A 6,341-nucleotide genomic window follows, 5' to 3' on the forward strand; every position below is an offset into this window, starting at 1 on the left:
TTCGAGACCAGCCTGGTCTACAAGAGCTAGTTCCAGGACAGGCTCCAAAACCACAGAGAAACCCTGTCTCGAAAAACCAAAAAAAAACAAAAAAAAAACAAAAACAAAAAAAAAAAAAAAAAAACAAAAAAAAAACAAAAACAAAAAAAAAAACAAAAAACAAAAAACAAACAAAAAAGTGATTTTTTTTTTTGGTAGACAGCATGTAATTGAATCATGCATTGTGAATCTGGGGTTTGGTTTGCTGTTGTTTGTTTTGAGACAGATATATGCAGACTGGCTTCAAAATCGCTTTGCAACTGAGAATGATCTTGAACTTCTAATCCCCTTGCCTCTGCTTCATGAATGCTGGAAGTACAGTTGTAGACCACAGCATATTTTATGTGGAGCTGTGGATGGAACCCAGAGCTTATGCTAAGCAAGCACTTTCCTGCAGGTGGAGACTGCTGGTTCGTCTCCTGGACGCCCAAGCCCGGATAATAACACAGAAACCATATTAATTACAACAGTTTGGCCAATAGCTTATGTATATTTCTAGATAACTCTTACATCTTGAATTAACCCATTTCTAGTAATCTGTGTTTCGCCATGAGGCTTGTGATTTACTGGTAAGTTCTCTGGCGTCTGTCTCCGTCAGCAGCTACACGGTGTCTTCTCTTCTCAGCCCACTCTCTCTACATCTAGCTTCAGATTTTCCACCTGGATACACTCTGCTAATTCAACTATAACTGTCTGTCTTCAGCTCTTTAAAGACTCCAGAAAGATATAATATTAACTAAGTAAACAGGAAGTATATTGTAAGCAACTTCTGTCCAGGCAGCAAGATGTCTCTGTCAATTCTAGAGTATTGGAAGTTTGAGATCCGGGTTTGAGACCCAACAGAATACAAGAATTTTGGAATTGCTATTTGAGGGGCTGGAGAGATGGCTCCTTGGTTAAGAATACTGACTGCTCTTCCAGAGGTTCTAGGTTCAATTCCCAGCATTCATATGGTGCCTCACAACCATCTGTAACTCCAGTTCCAAGGGCACTCTCTTCTGACCTCCACAGGAAATAGCATGCATATGGTGCCCATGCATACACACAGGAAAATCATACACATAAAAATAAATAAATCTAAAAAAAGTTCTTCAGCTGGGCATGGTGGTGCACACCTTTGATTCCAGCACTAGGGAGGTAGAGGTAGGCAGATCTCTGAGTTGGGGGCCAGCCTGAACTACAGAGTGAGTTCCAGGACAGCCAGGGCAACAGAGAGAAACCCTGTCTCAAAAAAGCCAAAAAAAAATTTTTAATTGCTATTTGAGTTGCTGACATGAGTTTTATAAAAGTTGTTAGATAAATTTTGATTTGGAATTAGAACAAAAATTTAGCAATTCATGCAATGACATTCAGCATATGTGTGTGGTCTATGTCTGTGAAATGTCTTCAGCATGGATGTATAAAATCACAGTGCCGATTGACTCTGGAAGCCACTGAAATGCTCTGATCCCTTCATCACTACGTCTTCAGCCGAGATTCATGTTTCCATAAAAATGAACAAGCAGTAGCCAGTTGTGGTTTACAGGTGTGTGCACATGGGAGGCACAAGCCTGGTGGTGGTGGCGCATACCTTTAATCCCAGCATTCAGGAGGCAGAGGCAGGCAGATCTCTGTGAGTTTGAGGCCAGCCTGGTCTACAAGAGCTAGTTCCAGGACAGTCAGGGCTACACAGAGAAACCCTGCCTTGAAAAACAAAAAGCAAACAAACAAGAGTTGAAGTCCAGCTACTGTAACCTTGTCTCAAAAACCAAAAAACAAGTATAAGTAGACCAGGCTGGCTTTGAACTCACAGAGATCCTCCTGCCTCTGTTTCCCGAGTGCTGGGTTTAAAGGCGTGCGGCTATGAATGGGAGTTTCGTAAAGCCTTGCTCTATGCTGCTGTCTTCAGAGCTATTTGTTGCTTCATGAAATTTTAGTTTTTTTTGTTTTTTTTTTTTTGGTTTTTCGAGACAGGGTTTCTCTATGGTTTTGGAGCCTGTCCTGGAACTAGCTCTTGTAGACCAGGCTGGTCTCGAACTCACAGAGATCCGCCTGCCTCTGCCTCCCGAGATATGGGGTTTTTCTGTGTAGCCCTGACTGGCCTGGAACTCACTATGTAGCCCAGGCTGGCTTGGAACTCACTATATTAGCCCAGGCTGGCCTGAACTGGCTGGTATTCTTCCTGACTTTACATCCGAGATACTGGAATTACAAGTGTACATCTCCATGCCCAGTTAATGGTTTTTACTTCCTTGTTTAGATGAAGTCTTCTATAGCCCAGGCTGGCCTCAAATTTACTGTGTAGGTATGGATGACCTTGAAGACCTCCTGGGTGCTAGGATTCCAAATGCGAACCACCATGCCAGGTTTGTGCTGTGCTGGGATCCAACAGAGATTCATTCCCAACCCACTTTAGTCTTGCCTGTTGCATAGCGCACTCCCTCATACATGGTCCTCAGTCTGTTTCTACCTCTGTCCCTTTAGCCACAAGCACATTGTCTGCGTCAACTGGAGCTGAGTGGCCTCCATTTCCTGCTACCATTGTGACAAGTCATCTCAACCTTCAAGCAAAACAGATTTTCATCTTTCAGTTCTGTAGGTCAGAAGCCTGACCCTTGACTCACAGGACTGCAATCAAAGTGAGGATCTGGATTCCTTCTGTCTGGATTCTCCGTGAGACTGTCCAGAAGCAAGGCTATCCGAGAGCTGTGACGGCAAGCACGGTGTTTGCCATCTAAGGACATAGTGAGCGTCATCTGAATTCAGAATATCTCAGTCAGAGAGGACAAAGTACTCTATCTCTCATGATAAAAACACGTAGTAGTCTCTGTCCTTGTTACCATGGTTACTCTGTTCATCCCATGGGAGCAGAGCCAGAGGTGGCTGAGCAAGGAGCTTGCTGATAACACCAGATCAGCGTATCTGGTGCCCAGGTTATTAAATTCTTTGTCTCCCGTGGAGATCTCGCTTGGTGAACATTCATAATACAAGAGCATAATCTGATATTTTTGACCTCATTTGAGACTTCAATCCATGCCCCCATTTCCCAGACCTCTTGGTCACCAATCCACCAGTCTTCCCAGTCCACAAACGTCTTGCAAAAACATTGATCGTTACCCAGGAATCAATATAGATCTTACCTCTGGCCACCTTTCTCTCCAAGCATAGGAACGTGAGGATGGGTGATGGATAAGGAACCATATGGATCTCTGCTCTCTGGCTGTGAAGCTGACTCGAGGCTTTAGATCACGTCTCTTTGTTCTGAGTACTTACGTCACTCTCGCTTGAAGTCCTGTGGGTGGAAGGGGCAAACAGGAGCCATTTGTTGAAAGGAAGGGCCATGAGGCCTACTGGTTGCTGCACTGTGGTCTGGACTGGCTGCAACTCATGCATCAAAGCTCTCTGTCTTTTTGGTTTCTTGGCAACTGTGCACAGCAGGGGTTTTTTTTTTTTGTTTTTTTTTGTTTTTTTTTTTGGTTTTTCGAGACAGGGTTTCTCTGTGGCTTTGGAGCCTGTCCTGGAACTAGCTCTGTAGACCAGGCTGGTCTCGAACTCACAGAGATCCACCTGCCTCTGCCTCCCGAGTGCTGGGATTAAAGGCGTGCGCCACCATCGCCCGGCTAGCAGGGTTTTCTTTGTCTTGTGCTTCTTTCTTAGCTGTAGGGATTCTAAAGTCCAGTCTATAGGAGCTGGCTGGCGTTCTCCATGTCTGAACTCCAGAATCTTTACTTGACTTCAAGTGTTTGAGTTTTCCCAGGGCTTATTCCCCCCTAGCATGTTATTTATCTAGCCAAGACATCTAGGCCCTGTTAGCATGCTACCATCAATGTAGGTGCCGGAGTATATAGTCTTATGAGATGGTGAGGCACTCAGAATTCCTTTTTTAATGATTTATTTTTATTTTATGTGCATTGGTGTTTTGCCTACATGTATGTCTGACTGTGTGAGGGTGTCAGATCCCCTGAAGCCAGAGTTACAGACAGTTGTGAGCTGCTATGTGGGTGCTGGGAATTGAATCCAGGTCCTCTGGAAGAGCAGCCAGTGCTCTTAACCTCTGAGACATCTCTCCAGCACCAAAGACCCCCCCCCCAAAAAAAACCAAGGTTTCTCTGTGTAGCTCTGGCAGTCTTGGAACTCACTCTGTAGATCAGGATGCTGTGGACAATTCTCTGGTACACTGTCAAGATTTGTCATTCATATTAGTTTAATAAAACGCTGATTGGCCAGTAACCAGGCAGGAAGTATAGGCGGGGTGAGCAGAATTCTGGGAAGAGAAAAGGTAGTCACCAGCCAGATGCAGAGGAAACAGGATGAGAATGCCTCATTGAGACATCAAGTCATGTGGCTAAACATAGGTGAGAATTATGGGTAAATTTAAGTCTAAGAGCTAGTTAAGAATTAGTCTGAGCTAATAGGCCAAACAGTTTATAATTAATATAATCCTCTGTATGTTTCTTTGGGACTGAATGGCTGTGGAACCAGGTGGGACAGGAACTTCCATCCACAAATGGTGCCCAACATTTGGCAACTGCATCCACATAAAATCTGAGAGAGCTTGGGAAGGGATTCTAGACACAAAAGAACAGAGGTAAGCACATCTTCTTGGTAGCAACATTTACTCGGGTGGGCTCTGTTTGCTAGAGGCAAGCAGAGGTGTGGCTCCTTTAAGAGAGGCTTCCTGACTTAGCGTTAGTGGCAGAAACTGCAGCTCTTTAAAGAGACCCTGTCACCAAACGCCTAAATGGTGTTTATGAGCAGCCAGCAGCATGCTTCTTGGTGGTGGCATGCACCTAGAAACTCCACAGAGTTGTGGCAATAAAGGTGGCTCCCACCAGTACCTCCACCATGAAGCTAGACTCTCAGGAAGTTAAGGAGTGGGGTGGATTGAGCCGCTGAAGCTGCAATTTTAATCCTAGTCATGCCATTAAGCAGATTAAAGACTCATGTGGTCAGAAAAAGATAGGGATAGACAGTAAAGACAGATTCAGATGGAAAAAAATCCTCTAAACAATTTACAGTGTGTTTAAAAATATATTCAGGCTTGAGAAAGAAGAGAAAAAGGATAGAGAAAGTCTTTTTAAAAAGAAATAGAGGAGTTCCATCGGTGGCAGGAGTGGAGAGCGGACCCCAGAGAGCCCTGAGAGCCCCACCGCCCCTACTGGCCTAGTCACCATCACAACCCTGGAGGAGCCGCAGCCATCGCCCCAGTCACCACCACCGCAACCGTGAGCAGCGAGGCAGAGACCCAGCAGCTGCCTGCCGCCCCCGCTGCTGAGCGCCAACACCAAGCCTGGCTCCAGGGTCAGCGGCGCTGGGAGTGGTGGCCCCAGGAACAAGAAGGTCATCGCAACAAAAGTTTTGGGAATAGTAAAATGGTTCAATGTAAGGAACGGATACGGTTTCATCAACAGGAATGACACCAAGGAGGACGTATTTGTACACCAGACGGCCATAAAGAAGAATAACCCCAGGAAGTACCTCCGCAGTGTAGGAGATGGAGAGACTGAGGAGTTTGATGTTGTTGAAGGAGAAAAGGGTGCAGAGGCAGCAAATGTTACTGGCCCTGGTGGAGTTCCAGTTCAAGGCAGTAAATACGCAGCAGACCGTAACCATTATAAGACGCCATCCACATCGCAGGGGTCCTCCACGTAATTACCAGCAGAATTACCAGAATAGTGAGAGTGGGGAAAAGAACGAGGGACCGGAAAGCTCTCCTGAAGGCCAAGCCCAACAACGCCGGCCCTATCGCAGAAGAAGGTTCCCACCTTACTATTTGCGAAGACCCTATGGGCGTCGACCACAGTATTCCAACCCTCCTGTGCAAGGAGAAGTGATGGAGGGTGCTGACAACCAGGATGCAGGACAGCAAGGTGGACCAGTGAGACAGGATATGTATCGGGGTTACAGACCAAGATTTCGCAGGGGCCCTCCTCGCCAAAGACAGCCTAGAGAGGACGGCAAGGAAAATCATGGAGACGAGAGCCAAGGTCAGCAGCCACCTCTTCATCGCCACAACTTCAGTTACCGACGCAGACGCCCAGAGAACCCTAAACCACAAGATGGCAAAGAGACAGAAGCAGCCGATCCACCAGCTGAGAATTCGTCCGCTCCCGAGGCTGAGCAGGTCGGGGCTGAATAAATGCCTGCTTAACATCTCTACCCCAATCCTGTTTGGTCATCCAACAAGAAGAAACAAATACGAAATTCCAGCAATAAGAAATTAACAAAGGGGGCTGGAGTGATGGCTCAGTGGTTAAGAGCATTGCCTGCTCTTCCAAAGGTCCTGAGTTCAATTCCCAGCAACCACATGGTGGCTCACAACC

At 46.1% G+C, this 6,341-nt stretch overlaps 1 pseudogene; it reads left to right on the forward strand.

Moving 5' to 3' along the window:
- The first annotated feature begins 588 nt into the window (after window positions 1-588).
- Window positions 589-6,157, forward strand: LOC101996784 (annotated as a pseudogene).
- Window positions 6,158-6,341: the final 184 nt, after the last annotated feature.

This window comes from Microtus ochrogaster, chromosome 15 (assembly GCF_000317375.1).
Source record: "Microtus ochrogaster isolate Prairie Vole_2 chromosome 15, MicOch1.0, whole genome shotgun sequence".
Classification (NCBI taxonomy): Eukaryota; Metazoa; Chordata; class Mammalia; order Rodentia; family Cricetidae; genus Microtus; species Microtus ochrogaster.